The following is a 22,970-nucleotide window of genomic DNA, read 5'->3' on the forward strand; positions in this document are numbered from 1 at the left end:
GCATTTGGATGGTGCGAAATTCACTATTCAAACCGACCATCAGGCACTGTCCTGCTTAAAGTGGTTGAAAAACTGTTTTTAACTGTTTCTATGTAAATGTTGGGCATGCCTGTGTATATCAACCGTAATAAACATGACTGTTTCTGGCATGTGGGCTATTTTCAGCAATACTTGTGGCCAAAAATAAATCCCCATCGAGAACAGTACTATAGACCATGTTTTTAGGGTCAAGGGGAGAATCGCATAGAACCAGCGCCTTGGGGAGCTCCTTTCCTCCTCTCGGGCTGTGAAATGTGGCACTTGAGCCTTTCTCGGTTATGTGCGTAAGAATTAAGTATTTTTTCGACGCTTCGGTGTAGTGACAGCAACGTGGTCAGGACGTGACATGTCATACGCTCACGAGGGATCGTCTGGGCACCATTGTGTCGTTTTGGGGTGCACTAATAACCAGCGAAAACGTAAACTGCTATCGCAAGAGGTCTGCACTGAGCATAATGTCCGGCGGGATATGTGGTTGCGGGATGTTTGCGCTGCATCGTTTCCCGGCTGACGAGCAGCTTCGGCGCCAATGGTTGGTATCGACCAAGAGGAAGGACTTCGAAGCATCGTCTTCTTCGGCGCGCGTGTGCTCAAATCACTTCGTTGACGGAAAGCGTACTCCGTTGAATCCGGTCCCCATGCTGCACATGGGGTACACGAGGAAGGTTGGTGGACGGCGTGTTCTATTTTCCCTCCGTAACGCTGCGTTTCCACGTTTGTGGACATCTTCAGGTGTTGATAGGAAGACGGTGCTTTGTAAGAGTGGGCTACTAACCACCAAAAAAGAAGGTATGTTTTTTCGACCTTTGGAATAGATCGCAACGTTGGAGTTTATGCTAATGATTCGTACTAAAGCAAAATGTAACGCTAATGGTGCAGAAAGGAATCGGGAGCGGAGGTATAGCAGATGAAGCGTTGCCTCAAGTTGCCCAGTGCGAACCTGAAAGCCAAATTGACAGCTGCGACATGGAGGTTAGATGTCACACGCGATCATTGCATTCCTATTCCTGTGGTCTCTGACAGAAAATGCATTTAATTGCCATCTAGCTCCCGTACCCCCATAGAGAAGAAAGTGCGCAACATGATGTGTCCCCACTAAGTGAACTACAAACACAATACGGGGAAAAGTTCAGGGAAGCCGCAGAAACAAATTCTTGCAACACACAGGTTGGTTCTAGTGAGCCATCACAAAGAGTAAAAACAATGTTGCAACCAGTGCCTTCTCTAAGCTCACCCAGTAGCAGTGTTGTACGTATCGCCGTTACAAGTAACGCCGTTACAGTAATCGATACTTTTTCGGTATCGGAGTGCGTATCGCGATACTTTCTTAAGTCGGTATCGGAAAAGTATTTCCGTTACAAATTTATAGTAACGCATCGTTACCGATACCGATACTTGCCCCACCTTTTCTTCACCGACCATATTTCTTATTCTTATTCATTGTCAATGGTCCGCCTAGCCCTCGACAAGAAGCTTGTGGACACGCCTACGTGCTCTGTAACCGGAATTATGAAATTATACCAAACACGTGTTCACCGTTTTTCTTTGAAACTGCAGGAAATAACCACGCTGTGTTCAACAAAAGAGTTGAGGTCAACGAACAGAGGTCAAGATTTTGACAGTGCGCTCTGGATTCCACTGCTAAGCTGCCGTGTCGCACTGAGTCACGCTCACATATACTGTTGCATTGTTAACTTCGGATAGGATTCCTGGGTCATTGGACTCCATGGTATGTGTGGGCCTCACACTAACCTAATTGTCACACTGGCCTCTGTCAGCTGCCGGAGACAACACGGCTTGTAAGGATGGCAGGAGACGATTTCAAGAACCAGCTATTGATAAAAGTCAAGCATAAAGTTTCCGAGCTATATATGAAATATGCTGTCGTTTCACTGCAAAACTGTTCACGTAAGCATATTTCCATGTTGCGCCATATGCGTATTTCAAACAAAAGTATCGCCCAAAGTATCGCGTTACTTTTTTAAATAACGGTAGCGGTGCTTCGTTACTTTAAAAAAGAAGTATCGATATCGGTATTTCGATAGTTTTTACTCAAGTAACGAGTATCGGTATCGCGATACCATATTTCGGTAACGGGTACAACACTGCCCAGTAGTGACACTGGAAGTCTGAAAAATGATTTTTGGTAATTATTAGGAGGCTGCATCTGAAGCACTGGAGGATGCAGATGATCCCATTGAAACAGTAAGTCTGGCATCGTATCTGGTCTACATCAGGACGACGTTTTGAATAGGTAGTGGAAAGCACTTCAGTGCAGATACTTGAAAATGAAGCCTTTGGGCAAAAAGTGACCAGAACTGTGTCACTGACCCGCATAACTTTCTTCATATCATAATATTTCATTTATATATATCATATAATTCTTCATACATAAACTTCATCCTTTGAGCAAACATGCCACGTGGCAGCTAATGAAACCTTTCCCTTCCCTGCTTCTGCAGTTCAGGTTGGTATGTTTGTACAGATACTGAACTGCACGTGTTTCATATCAAACTTCATTTTATGCTGATTATACCTGAGGTCCAAGTTGCTAATCAGTGCTGTTGCATCACGACAACACCTCTTATGGCCTAATCTCACCTTCTACCAAGACACACCGACACAGCTCATGGCAAAAGGGTTAGAAGGTACCGATAACAGAAGAGAGGTGTGTAGAATGGGCTTAATGGAATTTGCTTGCGACATCATGAATCATCCATGTGTAACACCGTGTCTTACATCATTTGTTGCATGCATAGTCCCAAGAAGCCAGGAAGTCGAACCGAACCGAAAACTATTACTTTTGGCTGAACCGGACGAATAATATTTTCATTTCGACTCTCTGCAAGGAGGAAGGGCTTATGAATTTTGTTTGGCAAACTGTTCCATTTCTTATCGGGACATTTCTTTCTAACAAAGGGAGTCTTTGGCAGCTCATCTTGTCATCATGCATATGCCAAGTCAGCACTTCAAGACTGTCCCCAGAGGTACGCCATGACCAATGACATGACACCTGATGATATACAGTTCTACACTGGGCTCTCACATGAGGTTTTCATCCACTTGGTGCGTGCTGTTTCAGTAGTTGACCGCAAGAAAGGGAGGCAGCTTCCCCTGGAGAACCAGGTACTACTAACGATGATGAGGTTACGGCTGGGACTATTGCTTCGGCACCTCTCTAGGATATTTAAGGTGTCTGTGACCTGTGTCAGTATGACAACCATTCGTAGAGTGAACAAACTGTGCAAGGTGATGGAGCACATTGTTATGTGGCTGCCTGCTTCTTACATACAAAATAGAATGCCTGAAAGCTTCAAGGAGAATAGATACAGTGGTACACCGTGTATCATAGACTGCACAGAAGTTCCTCTGCAGAGACCAAAGAAACTGATGGCCCGAGCCCAAACGTATACAGTGCATACAAGGCAAACAACACCATCAAGTTTCTGACTGCTATTGCCCCAAATGGGTTCATAATGTTTGTCTTGCAAGCATGTGGTGGCAGGGCGTCCGACAAGTACATTATGAGGGACTCTGGAATAGAGGAGAAGCTTTCGAGAGGCGATGAAGTAATGGCAGACAGAGGGTTTTCTCTTAGCCTTCATTTGCAGGTTGAAGGTGTGAAGCTGAACGTACCTACTTTCACAAAAGGTAAGTGACTTTTCTCATTTGGTGAGACCATCTGTTTCATAGAAATCGACTTCTTCAGGGAAAAAACAGCTCAGTGAGAAGGAAGTCAGAGCAAGAAGGAGGATTGCATCTGTGCGAACTCACGTTGAGCGGGCAATTAATCGTATCAAGACATAAGTACTATGTAGAGGTTGGGAGAGACAAACAATGAGAGCTAGAGACAAGGACCCCTGGGCGTATTTTTCCCCGCGCTGCACGTGGGCGGAGGGTTGTCCGCGCGCTTACCGGCGGGGGAGGGCTGTGTGCGCGCTTACCCTCTCACATTTTTCAGCCTGGGCCGACTTCTTTCGTCATTTGTTTTCAGCCTGGGCCGACTTGAATCGCAATTTTTTTCCCGCTACAACAGGTGTGCAGTAGGCGGTTTACATGCAAAGGATAGCCATACACAAAAGTAGAAGTAAAATATATTTATTACAGTCATTATTGTCGGGAATTATGTTATAACTCTGTGTGAAGGAGAAAAACCTAGCCACAAATCTGATGCAGAAGAAACACAATACACGTAACAAAAGTTATACTTATTACAGGCATGATGCAATAGCATTGAAGGGATATCAAACATCATACACAATATTTTTTTCTTAGTGATAATCACACAAGTTTTCAATTAAGCAGAAGGGGTAGCACATTTTAATCAACGAAAATATTTTTAATCAATATGATTACAATCAAAATTAAAAGTTTTATTATAAAAAGTCTAACATAATTATACGTGAGCACCATGGCAGAGTTTTAATTACAAAGTTCTGACAGATGTACGTAACTTCATGCACAACAGCTAATATTCCATTATGGCACAATTAATCAGATTCTTATAAAGTCATCGGTGGAGTTGGAGGAGGGCCTTCGTTTACCGTCGGGCATTTTTCAACTTGGGCCGACTTCTCTCACGATTTTTTTCCCAGCGCGCGGTGGGTGGTGCGCGGGTGATGGGATGTCTGGGAGCTTACCAGCAGTCCGAAGGACTGGGCGCGCCCTTATCGTTGTGAACCCTGGGCCGACTTCTATGGCGATTTTTCAGCCTGGGCCGACTTCGTTCGCATTTGTTTCAGGTGGCACGTGGGCACTTTACCTGAAAGTAGAGGCATGCACACTGACAACATCCGGGCCGACTTCTTTGGCGATTTTTCACCTTGGGTCGACTTAGTTCACAATTTTTTCAGGTGGTGCGTGAGTGGCTTACATGCAAGTAGGCGGATGAGGGGCTGTCCGAGTGCCTACCAGCGAGCCGGTGAGCCGCGCGTGCCCTTATCATTCAGTAGTTTTTCACCTGGGCCGACTTCTTTGGCAATTTTTCCGTCTGGGCCGACTTCGTTCGCAATTTTTTCAGGCGGCGCGTGAGCGGTTTACATGCAAGTAGGGACATGACACTGTCATCCCAGCCAGGCGATGATACCGTCACACCTGGGCCGACTTCTTTGGCAATTTTTCCTCCGGGGCTGACTTCTTTCATAATTTTGTCGCTACAACAGCGGTGCGGTAGGCAATTTACACGCAAGTAGGGCATTCACACTGACAACATCTGGGCCGAATTCATTCACATTTTTTCACCCTGGGCCGACTTTTTCCGCTACAATAGCTGCGCGGTGAGCGGTTCACATGCAAGTATACTGATGCAAAGGATATCCATACACAAGAGTACAAGATGGAATTTATTAAAGCCAAATAGTGGCGGAATGATGTTGTGACTCTGCATGAAGGAGAAAAACTATTAAAAAATGCAGAAGAAACGCAATACACATAATAAAGACTATGGGAAGCTAAGTTGAATATTCCAACATGACACAATTAATCAATTTCTTATGACTTGAATAGCACACGCGCAAGGAAATAACAAGAAACACGATCAACAGCTAATAGAGAGCCAAACCAATGCATCATCCAAACAAGATATACGCACAGGATAATAATTGAAAAATAATCTATCAAAACGATAAACATGACGAATTTAATACAGCACAGAGCTAACGCTGAATAGCAGAGAAACACTTTGAACGGGGCATCACCCACACATAAACAATAGATACATGCAAGGAAATAATGAGAAACAAGATCAACAGCTAATACAGAGCCAAACAAATGCACCGTCCAAACAAGAGGTACACAAAGGAAAAATAATTTAAAATCAATCTATCAAAACGATAAACATGCACGGATGAATAGCAGAGAAACACTCTAAACGGAGCATCTGCCAATGTGTAAACAACACAAGAAAATGTTATCGAAACAAACTATCAATCATTACAAATTTAATAAATTGAAATGGAAACAATATATCTTTGAATTATCATAAAATCATCCTTGCGACCTAATCTAATCGAACAATATACAGTTTTCATCCCATTACCTTGACGGAGATATCCAACACACACACTACAGCCAATCTTTGCTACTTGAGCCTGGTGGGGTCACTCTCTCCCTCTATACAGCCGAAAACGAAGAATCCGCACATTCTTTGTCATTCTATGGGGTGGGGACTCTCTCTCTCTCTTTCGCATTCTTTTATCCAAATGGAAATATTCTTAGGACCGGTGTACAGAGGCGAATTTTTTTATTGATCACCTATCATAAATAGACGTTAGAATTATTCGATCCTCAAGAACACAATAAGAATTCTATCAAAACAAACAGTAGCACGCCGAAAATCTAAGAACAGACTTCCATGTCAGTGCAAACCGGTTTAGAGAAACATTATCTAAGCAAACGATAAATATTATCGATGGAAACAACACTCAATCAAAACGAGAAACATTGCATTTAATGTATTTCAGATCGGACACAACTATGATGTATGCATTTTTCTCAACTCACAAAATATCAATCCAGTGAAAGTCAAGTTTATTCTGTGATATAAACAATACTAATTCGAAAACGAGAAACAAATTTAATTACATAATTTTTATGATAACTTTGCCACAGTAATTTCTACACACAGAAGCCACAAAGAAACAACTCATCTGAAATGCAAATTATTGTAAAAGCTTTCTACGGCGGAAATCAACACACACAGCTCAAAAGTACATTCCCAATTATATTCCAATTTTATTCCAATATCCCAATTATATACATTCCCTAAAAATATTTGTACGTCAACATCGGAAGGGTCGCTGGGATTGATGGTGGAGTTTTTGAGGTTTGCTAACGAAGAATTGAAATACACTAGACCAGATGGAATTGTAATCATTGCAATGGGCATTGCTTTAATCAAGAAAGCAATCAGATCAAATTACCATATACAAGCAGTCTATATCGTACGATTCATTACAGATTTGTTGAAATTACACCTAATGGTTGAAATGGAAAGTACATAAAAAATTTTATCACGTGATATGTTCCACTAGAGCGTCTACACAATTGTTTTCTTCTACCATTTCTTGCAATGATGTCGAATGAACAGTAGTTCAGTATTGTCGTGCAAGGTCTGATGTATCATCACTTATTGAAACTCAACAAACATATCAACTGCGGTGCACCACCGGACGATTTTCATCTAATACTCTATTGTACGCCATTCAAGAATCTTCATACAAAGAAAGGAAACATCAATAAGAGACTGTGCAAGTTCATCGCAACAGAGTGCGAGTTGTTGAAGCAATACAAACACGGCGACAGCATATCGACTGCATTAATCAACGCTGGATTCATGCGCCCAATAATCAGAATAAACTATTTGATGTCTTCAGAATTCATCAATCAAGACAACAAATGAAAACGTCAGAGTTTGGAATAGAACTGTAATTTATCGAAATAAACAAGTGTATAACTGAAATAATAAATGTATTCGTTGTCATGTATTCTCCACCACTTCATAAGAATCTGATTATTGCCATAATGGAATATTAGCTGTTGTGCATGAATTTACGTACATCTGTCATAACTTTGTAATTAAAACTCCGCTATGGTGCTCACGTATAATAGTGTTAGACTTTTTATAATAAAACTTTTAATTTTGATTGTAATCGTATTGATTAAAAATATCTTCATTGATTAAAACGTGCTACCCTTTCTGCTTAATTGAAAACTTGCGTGATTATCACTAATAAAAAAATATTGTGTATGATGTTTGATACCCCTTCAATGCTATTGCATCATGCCTGTAATAAGTATAACTTTTGTTACGTGTATTGCGTTTCTTCTGCATCAGATTTTTTGCTAGGTTTTTGTCCTTCACACAGAGTTATAACATAATTCTCGACAATAATGACTTTAATAAATATATTTTCACTGGTACTTTTGTGCACGGCTATCCTTTGCGTGTAAACCGCCTACTGCACACCTGTTGTAGCGAGAAAAAATTTGTTATTCAAGTCGGCCCAGGCTGAAAAAAAATGACGAAAGAAGTCGGCCCAGGCTGAAAAATATGAGAGGGTAAGCGCGCACACAGCCCTCCCCCGCCGGTAAGTGCGCGGACAACCCTCCGCCCACGTGCCGCGCGGGAAAAAATACGCGCAAGACTCAGGGCAGGGCCCAGGGGTCCATGTCTCTAACTCTCATTGTTTGTCTCTCCCAACCTCTACATACTACTGACATACCGAATCCTGCAGCATCGCTTGCCAATCAAGTCCAAGATTTGATAAGCAAGATTGTTTTTGTTTGTGCAGGATTGTGCATGCTAAAGCCTCCACTAATTAGAGGCCGAGAAACTGAAGCTGAATAATGTAATAAAAGCAAAATAGTGCAGTATCCTTTGAAATTGTGTCAGCCTTACTCGGTCACAGAAAATGAATGACAATTTATAAAAATCTGCACCAGTGTGCACTGAGACGGTCAGTAAAGCAATACTCAACATCATGTCTAGCAAGAAGCGAAAGCACTTAGAGTTTTGTTATTGCCTTGTACATGGCGCTTACATTCCATTGTCCATTTTTGATGATTTTGTTCAATAATCGGTAGCAATGCACAGATGTAGAATTTTCTGGGGCGCACGGGGGGGGGGGGGGGGGGTCGAGGTAGCTTGCCGTTGTTGGCCGCACCCAAGTGGGCATCGTCACGACTATAGCAAAAAAAAAAAGGGGGAGAGGGGAGTTGACGATTTCAAAGTGAGGCACACAACAGTCTGAGATAAAAATGCGGCATCAAATTGCGCTTTGATCAGTACATCCGTCACTTCCCCGCTGCTACTGGCTGTCCACACATAAAAGTAACACTGTCTCCTTCCGGAGCACATCGTGCGGAACTGTACCTCGGAATAGTACCCACTTTGGCCATTTTGTACAAGCACATACTCATTGGCACTGGACAGTTTCACGTCGTACTTTCCCTTCTCAATCAGCATTCTGCAGTTGTCGACATGTGGGCACTTTATCTGCAGAATTGCATTGTGTGACTCAGTGCCACCATCTGGCGATGCTGCTAGAAATGGGCAGTCCTCGCTCACAAAGATCCCACAGCGGGCTACTGCAAGCCCTGTCTCCCTAACGATCTGGTCACAAGCAACACTTTCGCATCGTTTGCCATGATTTGTGGCAGCATTCCCAAATAATGATGGTGCCACAATGCTTTTTGCTGCCTTCTCAAATGGAGTGCATTCTGTCTTTGGCACTTTTCTGCTATTTGATGCAGTCAACTTCAGGCGGCGTGCCTCAAACCAAAGCTCAGTGTCTTGACTTCGAGTACGGCTTTCAAGTGCCTCCGCAGTAGAACACAAAATTGAGGACAACAAAATTGTTGAAAAACATGTCGCAAGGTGCACAATCATGTGGCAGATCGCTCTCTCTGTCATGGTTTCCATGTCCGCAAGCTGTTTCATTCTGGCACTGCTCAACTGCTGGCGACTGGATGACTTGTTCCGGTGTTTCGGATGGAGCATGGGGGGTGTCGTAGAGCATAGCCCCTGAGAGCAAGCAAACAAAACAGAGAACGCCTTAATAGTGGAGTGACAAATAATACAAAGTAGTAGGACACTATAGCATGCTACTGCAAGACATAATGAAGTCAGAGAGTGGTTTCAGCAAACTTTTCATCTCAAACCCTCATCACAGCAAAGTCGCCAGGGCTAGTCAAAGTGTTTTAAAACCAGAGGCAGCGGTTTCAGTAGATTACGACAGAAGGAAGATGTCGAAAACAAGCCGGTAAAATGAAACGTGAGGAACACAAAGGTAGGGACAAGGAAAGACGGTACATAAACAAATTAAGAGAGTATGGAACTTCATATGGAGTGATTATACCTTAAATGTGGCTTTGTTATGAAGATAGCTTATGGTACGTTTGCAAGCACTATTCTCCACCTGCAGTAGAAGGCAACCGTAAGCTTTGATATTATTCAGACTGCCTTTCGTATTAAATAGAAATGAGACTTGTGATGCCCTGACAAATTCTGAAAATTTCTTCTCCCCCATCGGTGGGTCAGTTTCAGCTCTCTGACGTTTGCCTTTCGGCACATCACTGTCAACCGTCCGCTTTTGTAGCCGGAATGTAATGCCTTGTAATACGGCTGGCTCGACATTACGCTTTGTGCCTCTGTTCCATTCCATGGTGGTGTCTGTACACGAAATATCTGTCAGGCCTTTCAGTACAGCGAGGTCTTACAGTCTTCCACAGAATTGCACCGACGGGGCTGCACCCCTTGGCTTGGCCAGCCATGCATGTGCACCCAGCAGTCGCAACCAAGCCGCTGTATTTCGTACAGGCCCAGGCACAGTGCGGTTTGTTGTTGACTGACTCAGACGGCCTCACTTTGCCTTTCACGTACACGGTATCACTGTTGATTCTGTGAACCATCAATTTTTCGATCCAGCCGCACTGCAGGTAGTTATAAGATTCCATGCTCTTGCACACGTTGGCTTCTTGCAGATCACACGCTTTCGACTGCAGGAGGTAGCAAGTGATATCTCCGGACGTGATGCTCGGCAAGAGTTTCATGCCCTCGCTTTGACATCGTCGGGGAGTGCGTACTGCTGGCCATCTAAAATCACACGTAAAAAGAAGTGTCATCAAAGAGCAATCACAGCGTGACCGTCGGTGTACTAAGATGTTATAAGAGAATTTATTGACGGTAACAACATACAACACATCCCAGACACTACCAGGTACTATGCACTGTACTAAGTTTTCGTGATTCCCGCTGCCGGCTAGCAAGGGCCGCTAATAGTTTAAGCGGACATTCATCCAAACATGATGAACACAAACACCCGAAGGTACTACGGGAAACTAAGAGGACAGCGCAATCCAAATTTTGACACACAGGAAAGAAGAGTCTTATTCGGTCACCAGCTAGCCTGGTCATTGACTTTGATTGATCCCACCTTCTCAAAGATCCACGCTAGTTACATACAGACACACGATTGTGGGACAGATGCATGCATCTAAACTATCTTTGCCGCATATTTGTCGTGTATATGCAGAAGCTCACTTGCAATCGTAACTGGCGTCTTTGGAGCCAACGATCCCGACGAGGTCGAAGCCATGCCGTCATAAAAAGTTGTCCAAAGCAACTTTTATTACCAATTAACATAGTACGAACAACAAACAGTGGAAATGCTCAAGGACCAACAGTTATCAACAATAACAAAACAGTGCATAGAAACAACGAGACCGTAAATCAGGAAACTACGAAGCGCAAACACAAAGAAACACAGGCCCAGCGGGGATTCTCACAGCCCAGTATGGAGGAGCCGCTAGACGTCGTTAACGTCGCCTTGGAAGAACAACATGGCGACCCACAGAGGCCGATTTGTAAAACGGTGTATAGATTTACACATTGTCAAAGATACAGAACAACGAGTAAGACAGGTTGTTAGGGGTATGGTTTCAGCAAAAGTTGCTATGTAAGACCCACATTAACAACGTATGAGCAGAAACTGCAAGAAAAATTGGCGCTCTTTATCGAATAAAACACCTGTTGCCTCTATGGCTAAGAAGGACACTTTATTACATGCGCTAATTTATCCAATACTTTATTACTGTTTATTAGCATGGGGATTAACTAGCCCGACAGATTCTACTAGAATGCACTGCAAAAGGCAGCAGTACGATTCATTGCGAGTGCTACAGCACTATCCTCAGGGCCTTTTCTGGAATTAAAACTGTTGTGAATATGTCACGTATATACTTTAAAGCTTGGGTGTGTTTGTGTAAAGCTTCCATGTGTCTGTCCCTTTTGTGTTACCCACGCTCAGGCTTCGTTCTTCGTGGATTTTGCCTATCAGCTTTCCTGGGTTTACGCCATTTTATCGGCTATACCCGTACAATAGCTTCTATTCAACTGCAATTCAGTTAAACACCACCACCGCACGCTACTCACTCCGAAAGCTTAATTTATCTGCCTACCCTTGTAGTCGTACGAACTACGGCATGCAGGCGACTGACTATTTTTACCAAACTTATGCAGTACTATGAGCCACTTGCTTACATATTTACTAACATAGCCTGTACAAAAAAAAAGAAAAAAAAGGAAACACGGATCGAAGCGCTACTTAATGCTGATATCTTGACCTCTGTAGCTTAATTCATTGGAAATTGGCTGTTATAATATTGTTCTGTTGATGTTAAATGTTGTTAGCATTAATCACTAATTTAGAGTGTCAATAGCAATTTTTGTCAACGACATTTTTCGACAGCTCTAAGACAAGTATATTTCTGTTAAAGCTGTCGAAATGTCGTTGACAAAAATTGATATTTGCTCATTGAAGAAAAAAATACTCTAATTGCTCTTTGACACTACTTCCTACTTATTAGACAAATTCAACTTTCCCCAGACCACATAACAAGAAGTGAAACCCTAAACGAGGCGTTAGTCTTACTTTAACAGCTCTCCCGCTTGCACTGACAGGACGACGCGTGAGATTTCGTTAGAACTCCGGGAACAGCGAAACGATATTAGCTCCGAACGTCAATGATTAACCCGCTCTAATGGAGTAAAAGCCTAGTACTCTGTTCAAACACAACTTCGCCAAATAACCTCGCCTACTGGTAAGCGTCACTGAGAATAACCTCGTTCGGTCTCCTGACACGTTTAATTTAAGATTTGTTTAATTGTTTAGTTACAATTTATGGAAACTACAAAGTGCCTAAACAGCGGATGTCTCCCATTCCAAACAATTCAGGAGAGAAAACGATATCATTCAGAAGGGTGATTGGCTAGCACAGCGTCATCTTGATAACGTCAAGACACCTCTCACCACTGGAAGACTACCTTGGATTAGCAAACGCAAGGTCACTACCTCCGCAACCAGTGTTTTAGCAGTATAACATTCCGGCCACAGAAGCCTACACCTCAATGATAACAACCTGATCGCAAATATACCTCCGTTGCTTAATTGAATTGAACTACAACGGTTCACTTTAATTAAATCATCCGCAAATGTGTGTCGCACAGGTGGAAACGAAAATAAGGGGTACATTATGCGACTGAGACTGCCTTCATGGATGTGGGTTGGGGTTACATTACTTGAGGCTAATTAAGCACGGAAGGCCGAACACGACACTAAAGCCTCTGAACTCATCCTTAGTTGCGTATTACGATTGAAGGATCAATGTGAGGGTAACTCGAAACATGTAGGACAGTCACGAAGGACAAAGTAGGTGCGTGCCTTTGAGTGTCTCATCAAGGCTTGGTGTGTTCATGAGAAGATATGTCATCATTGTCGTTGCAAATATAACTGGCTATACATGCACTCTAAATCCGGCACCCGATATGTACCGCATGAAAGAGGACCCGCGCCTGGGCCAAGCCATACACATTACGTACAGTCCTCAAGCAGCGGACACTAGGGCACAGATTAGCGGTCATGGCCAGGTCTAAGTAATACCTTTTGTCGTGTGAGCTGAGCAGATGATCTTTTTGACGTCCGCATCTGACCCGCATCCGCGCACCACACATCCGCATGTGGTACGCATTCCCAACGGCGACCAACTTCTACATCTGCATCCGACCCGCAAAGTTAAGCATATCATCCACATACTACACGAAAAATACGCGTCTCCCACGGCTGGCTGCTTACGTTAAGGAAAAACATCCCCGTGTTACCAAGATACCCTACTTCAGCGTCGGTGCGGCCTCCCATTACAAAAACAAGAAGTTCGCGAATCTCTGTTGCCACTGCCTTGAGGCCACGTGGAACTTTTTTACCACTTCGCATGGAAAGGGCCCAGGCAGCACACTGATATTGGTCAAATATTGGACCCATATGCGCTGCCATGATTGCCAATATTGGTCCAATATGGGCTGCCAATATTGGACCAATATGGGGAGTGCAACCAGACTCCATATTGGACCATTATGGGCTGCCCATATTGGCAAGCCCATTTTGTGCCAATTTTGCCAATATTCCTGTGATAACGCCAACGGGGAGTCCGTGTAATAATAATGCATTATCAGGTTTAATATCCACCGCTGATATTACTTCTCTCTTCTTTTTGCTTTTTCATTTCTGCAGATCTCATTGATCCACGTTGCATACAATTACAAAAAAATAAAAAACACTGCATCGCCCCAAAAACGAAGTACGGGTTCTACGCCAGTCTTGCTGAAGGACACAAGCAGTCCCACGGAACTGCCAACGCCAAACATCACTCAGAAGCCTTCATTGGGATCGCAATAGTGTGTGAAGCAAAAATTTCCAACCGGCTCCGAGACTACAAAGGAGCGAAACACTTTCGTGACGGTGACGGACATACGCCAGAGCAACTCACACTGCTTGCAGCAACTTGAAAGCACCTAACTTTACAGAACAGCCATTCTTTCCTATCAAACATTGTGTTTTTTTACTTGATTAGCCGCAATTCCGTTATCACTGCAGGGACCAGCGACATTTCAGCCGGTATGAAAAGCCGCATCCGACTGTCGCGCATGCGCATTAGTTGTAGGACGCGTGATTTCGCTCAAACGACCACGCTTGCTCTCAGTCGGCTCGACCGATTGGCATTGGCATCGCGAAGCAAGATGACTGCTTCTAGAACGTGGAAAGTTGAGTTGTCGAGCTAGTGAACGTTACAATGGGATTGTCACGTATGATGACTGTTTCGAACAATGTGCATCATCTGCGGGTAGTTGTCGGATGTAACGACGTACGGAATTGGGCATTTCACACGCTTCAACGTCCAATCTTGCCGTGCTGTTTGGTATTTGTGCAACACGGGTACGTACCATTTTCTGTATTTTCAGTCAATACGGGGCGTACTCGGGCAATGTGGGGCCCATATTGCAAGAATTTTCCCAATATTGGCTCAAACTTGGCAATATGGGGCCCATATTGCCAGGATTATCCCAATATTGGCTCTAACTCGGCAATATGGAGCCCATATGGGGGAAATCTTGGCGAAACGTGCCCCATTGGACCCGTATCGCCAATGACCAGCCAATATGGGCCCAATATTGTGTGCTGCTCGGGGGCCGTGCGATGGCGTCGGAGATACCTGTTAAAGTGACAGTCGCATCCGTTTCCCGTTTCGGGCAATTTCGAAACTATAGTGTCATTTCATTCCTTATGGACTGTTGAACACTCCATCGAAAACCCCACACGAAATGGTGCCGTTGTTCGGCTGTTATTCGAAGGAATACACGACATGAGCAGACGCCGGATGTTGTGTGTATTCCGTCAATCTCTCTCTCAAAAAGCGTGAAAACGTATTTATCTAAGAACCAATCAGGGCGTGGCCTCCGGAATCTGGACCGAGACGCTTTTGATCCCACCTCGTCTGCAAGGTCTACAAGCCATTGGCGAATGTTAACTGTCGTCGCTATCCAGAGATTTCCTCGAGGACAGCAGTGATGCAGTAATAGAGGACAATGATCCTTATTCTACGGATCCGTTGCAACGACACTGTATACTAGACAAACGGAGACGAAAGTGGTCGCGACGATCAGGCCGTTCGTCAGTTACGAGCAGCTTCTCGATTTGGTGCTTCGCAGACGCACGCTTAAAAAATAACAGCCCAACAGCTGCCTCTGCGTGTTCTGCAGTCAAAGGAGAGGGTAAGAGTGCTAACAGTACATAAACACTAAGAAGGGACACACACACACAAAATGCACTTTGGTGGCGTACTTTGTATATATGTTGCTTAATGTTTATATCTTGTGTACAGTTTAACTTGGTTGTTTTTCATGGCACAAGGTATATTTTACGGCTTTTTGCCCTTTTCAATTGGCACAGCAGCCATAAGGACTGTTTTTCGCACAGGTGCCTAAGGTTCACCAGCCGGATCTGGGGCTACCTGGATGTGCTGTTGCTCTTCCCATCCCCATATGAGGGTACTAACATATTCAGAAAGATAACATATTTCATTTCCATGTTATAACTTACCTTCTATGGATACCAATTGTTTTTTTTACAATGCAGTATATTCAATGCAGTGAAACACACACACACACAAAACAAAGAAGATTGTTGGTTGGTTGGTTGGTTTAAGAAAGAAGCTTGTTGTGACGAGACGTGTGAAGGAAGATGAGAGCGATTCTCTCTCTTCTCCAGCCTGATCTCCACCTGGTCGCTTGTTGTTTCACGTAACGTCCAGCCAAGTTACAACTTGGCGCCCGAACTACGAGCCTTTGATGCACGGAAGACGATCGCAGGCACCTCTGCGTCTCCCACCACTTTCGCCCGTACGCCGTCATCACCAGCGCAGTTCTATCATGGCGGAACATTCCACAGTAGAACGTTCCATGGCGGACTTCATTGAGATGGATGATGACAGCAAGTGTTTCAGCGTTCCGTTCTGCGACAGCTGAGACGAATGCCTCCAAGAAGCAAGTTCATGACTTGCAAGCACAGCTCTCTGCTGTTCACTAATCGCTAGAACATCTGCATACCGCGGACCTGAGCATCAAGGACGATACCCCATACCTTCAGAGTACACATGATCTGGCATGCAGTCTCCTTGCACCTGTCATTGCCCGTCTGAATCACCTGGAGATCAGGTCAGGTCAGTCATCAAGCTTATCATCGCATGCTTCAGAGACTTTAGATGTTGAAACCGACACGAAACTCAAAAAGAGGAAAAGGAGGAAGCCGAAGCCATTGGAACAGACCACGTCTCGTGAACATCTTGCAAGTGTTCCATCAGCATCGATGAACGTGTCATCGGTAGCCGCCAATGCAGTGCCTCAGCTTGGCAGCGACGTCCTTGGCTGGATCCACCAAACCGACTTCGGGTTTCGAACTTACAACGTTCACCCAGATGTCGCCATTCCTCTGATCGTGTCAAAACTGCCACAGAAACACTTCGCTGGGTTCGGTACTACGTGAACGCCTAAAAAATTTCATCATGAGAGGACATGAAAGCAGCCTTTCGTAAGCATTACGGACTTGGTGACGAGTTTCAAGCGAAACAGCTGATGTTAGCCGCAGTTCAGAAGGCTGAAGAAAGCTGCAATGACTTTGCGTTTCGGAAGCTCAACATTGTGGACAATTGTGAGTACCTGACATCTGAAACGGACAAGTGCGAAGTACTCATCGAATCCCTACTTCCAAGTGTCAGGAAACACTTCTTTGACCAGGAATTTACTTCGCTGGACAAATTTTGGAGTCATTCCTCAGGTACGACCGATTGCTTGCGTCGCACAAGTCAAACAAAGAAGACAATCCAAAGGACAAGAAGGAATCTGTCTTCCACGTGTCATCTTCCGTTCCACGCAGTCCTCCACAACGGATTCGAAACCATTCGACTGTGTTTACCGGCCTGAGGCAAAAGCAGAAAGTGTCTACCACGCCCGCGCAGTTGCAGGAGCCCAACACACGTCAGACCCGACGAGCTCTCAGTCTCGTAGGACAAGTCGCAACTCACTGAATCATCGAGATATGCAACGTTGTCTGCCTCAACTGCAAGGACACAAGCCACTTCGCTTCTCGTTGTCCGCTTCCCCTGTCCCAATAATTTTTGGAGTGGCAACAAGGATTTGTGGCCTCCTCACAGTCCCATACTTCGGGAAACGAATCACTGATGCCTCCGATACCTGCGCAGAGGCATCAGAAGTAAACCGTGTAAAATGCATCCCTGCAGGTAATTCAAAGGCCATAGAGATCAAATTGAATAGATGTCCACAACCAGCGCTTCTGGACTCTGGTTCACCGAGGTCTCTCATGAATGATAGCGTCGCAGCACTGTTGGAACCTTACATTGCACCGTCGTCCGTAAGACTCCACGGAGCTAACGGTCAACCTCTTGTTGTACACTGCCAAGCCAGCGTGGAAGTCTCAGTCGATGGACAAACGTTCCAACATTCGTTCATCGTTGTTCCTCACCTAGAAGTGGACAAGGTTCTCCTGGGAAATGATTTCCTTGAGACATCACAAGCTGTCATTGACTGGGGCAGGAACAGCTTCGAAGTAACAGCCACTAAACCCACTGAACGAGTTCAGCTTTCGAAGCAAGTGGTCGTGCCTCCCCGCTCTTGCAAGGCAGTCAAAGTGAAAAACTTGCAACACGAACGTGCCGTCCTGGTTACAGGCACTAAACTTTTTACCGAACGATATGGACTGGACGTGGAGCCCATCATGGTTGAGCCACAATCCTCCCTTTCGGTATTATTGATCAATCCATCGTTAGAACCTGATACCACCCAACGCGACCGTTGCGCTCGCTGAAGAAGTGTTGGATATTGAGGATGTGCTTCTGAGCGAAGTTGACCAAGTGTTACAGAACTGAACGGACGAAGACTCGTCAACCAGTACGCCTCATTCCTCTCCTTCACCGAACAAGACCGTCGTCATAGACTGTATCTCTTTCAACGTGGAGCTGATCTAACCAGCACACAGCAAGCAACTGTGCGAGATTTTCTTTGCAAGCATCCTTCGTCTTTTGCAAGAACTTCTACTGACGTTGGACATTGTCGAGTTCAGACTCATGCAATCCCAACGCAGGACACACCAATAGCGCAACGACAAAGACGACTGTCGGCGACTCAGAGGGATCTCGTCAAAGCTCATTGATGCTGGTTTAGTTCGACCGTCACGCAGCGCCTGGGCATCTCCATTAGTCCTTGTCAAGAAGAAAGATGGCACCACACATGTGTGTAGACTACCGGAAACTGAATGCCGTCACACAAGACTGCGTGTATCCCTTTCCCCTTATCGATTATGCTCTACAAGCCCTAACTGGCAGCAAGTACTTCTACGTCATGAACCTCGCATCTTGATTTCACCAAATTCCAATGAAGACAGAAGACGTTGAGAAGACTGCCTTCGTAACGCCTTGGGGACTCTACGAATATTTGAGGATGCCCTTCGGCTTGAAAGGAGCGCCATTCACCTGTCAACAAGCCGTCGACATAGTTATCGATGATTCGAAGTTTAACTACGCTCTTGTGTACATGGACGACTGCGTAATCTACAGCGGAACCTTCGAGGAACACATCTCGAAACAATTTTCCAACGATTCCGAGATGCAGACTTGAAATTCAAGCCCACGAAATGCTTCTTTTTACGTGGGACATGTCGTTGCTAGACATGGTGTTTCCCCAGACCCTGGAAAGGTCGCAGCGGTACAGCGGTGTCCGACGCCGAAAAACATTAAAGAATTGCAAGCATTTCTCTATCTTACTGCATACTTCCGGAAGTTCATTCCAAGCTACAGTGTCCTCGCTGCGCCTTTACGTGAACTTATGAAGAAGGACGTGACTTTCACCTGGACGGACGCTCACCCTTCAGCATTCTTCGAACTCAAATATGCTCTCTGCAGCCAGCCGACCCTCAAACTGTTCTCGGATGACACATCCTTCGATATGCAAGTCCACACAGATGCTTCGTCGCTAGGACTAGGTGGTGTGCTTCAGCAAGAGGATGAGGACAAAAACCTTCGCCTAGTGGAATACTTGAGTCGTGCGCTTAAAGGTGCAGAAGTCAATTACACGTCGACAGAGCTGGAGGCGCTGGCTGTAAAGTGGTCTGTCGAGGACTTACGCCCATATCTCATCAACAGGAAATTCCACGTCATCACGGATCACCATGCCTTGTGCTGGCTCCTGAAGTATAAACAAGGCAACCAACGGTTACTACGATGGTCACTTTCACTCCAGGAATTCGACTTTGACATCATGTATGAGACCGGGCGCTTGCACTATGCACCGGGTTGTTTGTCCAGGACTCCACCGGAAAACGCAGGATCAAACGTATTGCAAGTTACAGACGCGATTACGTCATTTGAAGCCCTCTCCCAAGAGCAACAGACCGACCCGTTTTCCAAAGGCATTCTCGATCTACTACATGCACGTTGTAGTACCCGGAAGCAGCAACGAAGAGCCGTTAAGAAGTTCGTAGTACTCGATAGTGTCCTCTACAAAGCTGACGAGGGCCACGCTCATCAACGCTTTCTCATCTGCCTTCCACGAACCAGAGTTGAATATGTGCTTCGGGAATTCCACGGGGGGAAGTCTGGTGCGCACATGGGAATCAGAAGGACTTAGGAAGCTATCCGCACCAAGTACCAGTGGTCTAAAATATTCGCCGATGTCAAGAAATTCGTCCAACATTGCGACCTGTACCAAAGATAGAAGCTGTCACCGTTCTCTTCAGGTATTCTACAGCCAATACCCGTCCATGCACCATTTCACACGGTGGGCTTGGATATCATTGGTCCGCTTACATCTTCAAGGCGTTACAAATACGTGGTTGGCGCCATAGACTAGCTCACCACGTTTGTAGAAGCGAAACCTGCGAGAAATATCGAAGCCAAAACAATCCAGCATTTGTGTCCAGCATGTATTGAAACACGGCTGTCCGGCAGTGCTTATCACCGACCGTGGGACTCAAATGATGGCAAAGTCGAGAGAGCTTCCTTCCTTCGACACCGCGGGATTAAGCACAGTCCGACGACGGCGTATCATCCTGCAGCTAACGGACTGTGCGAAAGAGCCAACAAGACCATCAAACAAATGATGACCCTGGTGACAGCGGAGGGAGAAAAATGGGTCGACGTTCTTCCTTACGTGGTATTTTGTTACAATACTGGCTACCAGGCTTCCGTGAAACAGTCGCCCTTCTTCCTCGTCTACGGACGTGACCCAGTGCTCCCGCTAGATGTCGTTTTTAACCGCCAGGAACTCGCCGAACTCAACGACGCAGGAAATTATACAAGCCTTGTACACGAGTGACTAGCCTGCAGCAATTGAGACCTGAATCATTCCTTCTGTCCACGTCTCGTTCCAGCTCTGTAATGTGGATTGAACACATACGTCAACTGCATTGTACATTGAACAGCGTTGAACTTCATTGAACTGCGTACATTGAACTGCACAATAAAAGGATAAGCAAAGCATGATCGACTGTGAAATTTTGCTTGATCTTGAGAATTTTTAGTGCAGGAATGTGTAGAGCATGTCTGTTTGGACTTAACATACTGGAGAATGGACAGGGACAAGGACAACAAACACGGAGAGCGTTGAACTAGCAACAGATTTATTTGGACCAGGAGTGTTTGTCCAAATAAACCAGATGCTAGTTGAATGTTGTGTGTGTTTGTTGTACTTGTCCCCGTGCGTTATCCGTCATGTACAACTTCAGGTGCAGGGCCCTGCATTCCCATTTGCTGGTGGGATGGGTTAATGTATCAAGTGGTAGCAGCCTAGCCAGTAGATCCACAGTGGGCGTCAGATGTGCACAAAGGAGGGTCAACATAACACATCCCTGAAATCCAACAGCAGCACAGGTGAGAGGCAATAACAAGCAGTTTATGAAACAATTTCTCCCTGATGCCACTTTGGACATCTTTGGCCATACATCTAAATTGGTAGAAAATACAGAAAATTGGTTAGGAAATGTGAAGGAAAGTGCCTGTGGAGGACAGCTACCAATATTTTGACTGTTGTTCTTCTGTGCACTGTCTTCATCATTGCCACGGTATTTAAAGAGCATGGAAGGAGTCGCGAACAAATATCATCAGAGAATTAGAATTACAAGCCCTGTGCAGAATATGAAGACATCTCAACAAATGACACATAAAACAGCGTCAAAGTTTCGCCTAGCCGCACCGATAATGTAATTGTATCTATTTCACTATTGCACTATTGCATCTTATTCTTCTGTGAGAAAACTCTAAATTTTAGTATTGCACATTCCTATCTCCAACGGCACATGCCACAACTCAGCCATGACATACAAACATTCTTCTGGACTTAATCTAAAATGTAGACGAATATCTGTATAGCTTATGGGCATACTGTGGAAAGTATGACCTACGTCTCATGTGCATGAGATTACGCGAGGCCGTGACTGTAACTGTTTTTTGTACTCCTCACTAGACAAGCTGTATTCAGATATGGGATCTGCCAGTACAGCGCTTTAACTTGCTTTTCAGAATCCGAGCTCCCTGTTACTTCTGAAAGAGGGAGCTCAGATTCGTCAGTCGTGAGCGTCAGTGGGGTTGCACCGGGAGATATTAGTTTGCTCTTGTCGTGCCATACATGTCACATCGCTGTGGCATGTAGCACAACATCAGCAGTACGTAGACGGGTAGAAATCCAGCGAACCAGTATAAGGAAGTATGAAGGAAATTGTCTCAAGACGAGAGCCGCCGATATTTCGAACAGCGCCTGTTCTTCAAGGCACCGTCCTCATCATAGGCATGGTATGTAATGTGTTTGGTAACCCTTTAAATACCATGCCAATGATGAGGACGGTGCCCAGAAGAAGAACAGTCTCTGTTAGAAATATCAGCGGCTCTCGTTCTGACTCAATTCCCTTCAAGCATCAGCATTGCATTGCAAAATACTTATACTACTACAACATATGCTTCACTACACCACGTTGACGCAGCTGTCATATCAGGATCTCGAGGTGCTGGTGTGGAACAGTTGATATCGCCAAAGGACGCCAGTTGCACACTTTCAGCTGTGCTCGTCTCTAAACCACCCAAGAACGACTGAGACTATGTTAGAGGGAGAGTGCTACAGGTGGGAGGATTGCCCTACTTAGCATCAGTAACTGGGTATGAGTACCTACAAGACAAGGTTGTAAACAGTTGTGGGTTTATGAAAAGTGTAACTGTATCGTAGTGTTGCATCAATTCATGATAAAATGACACTATAATACTATCTGGATGAGTCACATTCTACAATGGAGATGTTGCCTTATGTATTCTAGTCTTTTACTTAAGGCAGCCATAATCCAATGTTGCTCCGAGTTGCTAAAGTTCCCTCTAATCTGATCAACTGATTTTATTCGATAATTAACTTCAAATGTCCCCAGCTGAAATTATGAAACTTATTCTGCATCGATTTGAACCTGTGGGTGTGTTCCAAGTGTATGCGTACAACATTTTTTATTTCACGCAAATCTTAAATACAAAAGGCATAACGTCACGCGTTACTA

At 44.7% G+C, this 22,970-nt stretch overlaps 1 pseudogene; it reads left to right on the top strand.

The window, feature by feature from the left end:
* Positions 1-3,045: 3,045 nt before the first annotated feature.
* Positions 3,046-16,913, top strand: LOC135392470 (uncharacterized; annotated as a pseudogene).
* The last annotated feature ends 6,057 nt before the right edge of the window (positions 16,914-22,970 follow it).

This window comes from Ornithodoros turicata, chromosome 4 (genome assembly GCF_037126465.1).
Source record: "Ornithodoros turicata isolate Travis chromosome 4, ASM3712646v1, whole genome shotgun sequence".
NCBI classification, from domain to species: Eukaryota; Metazoa; Arthropoda; class Arachnida; order Ixodida; family Argasidae; genus Ornithodoros; species Ornithodoros turicata.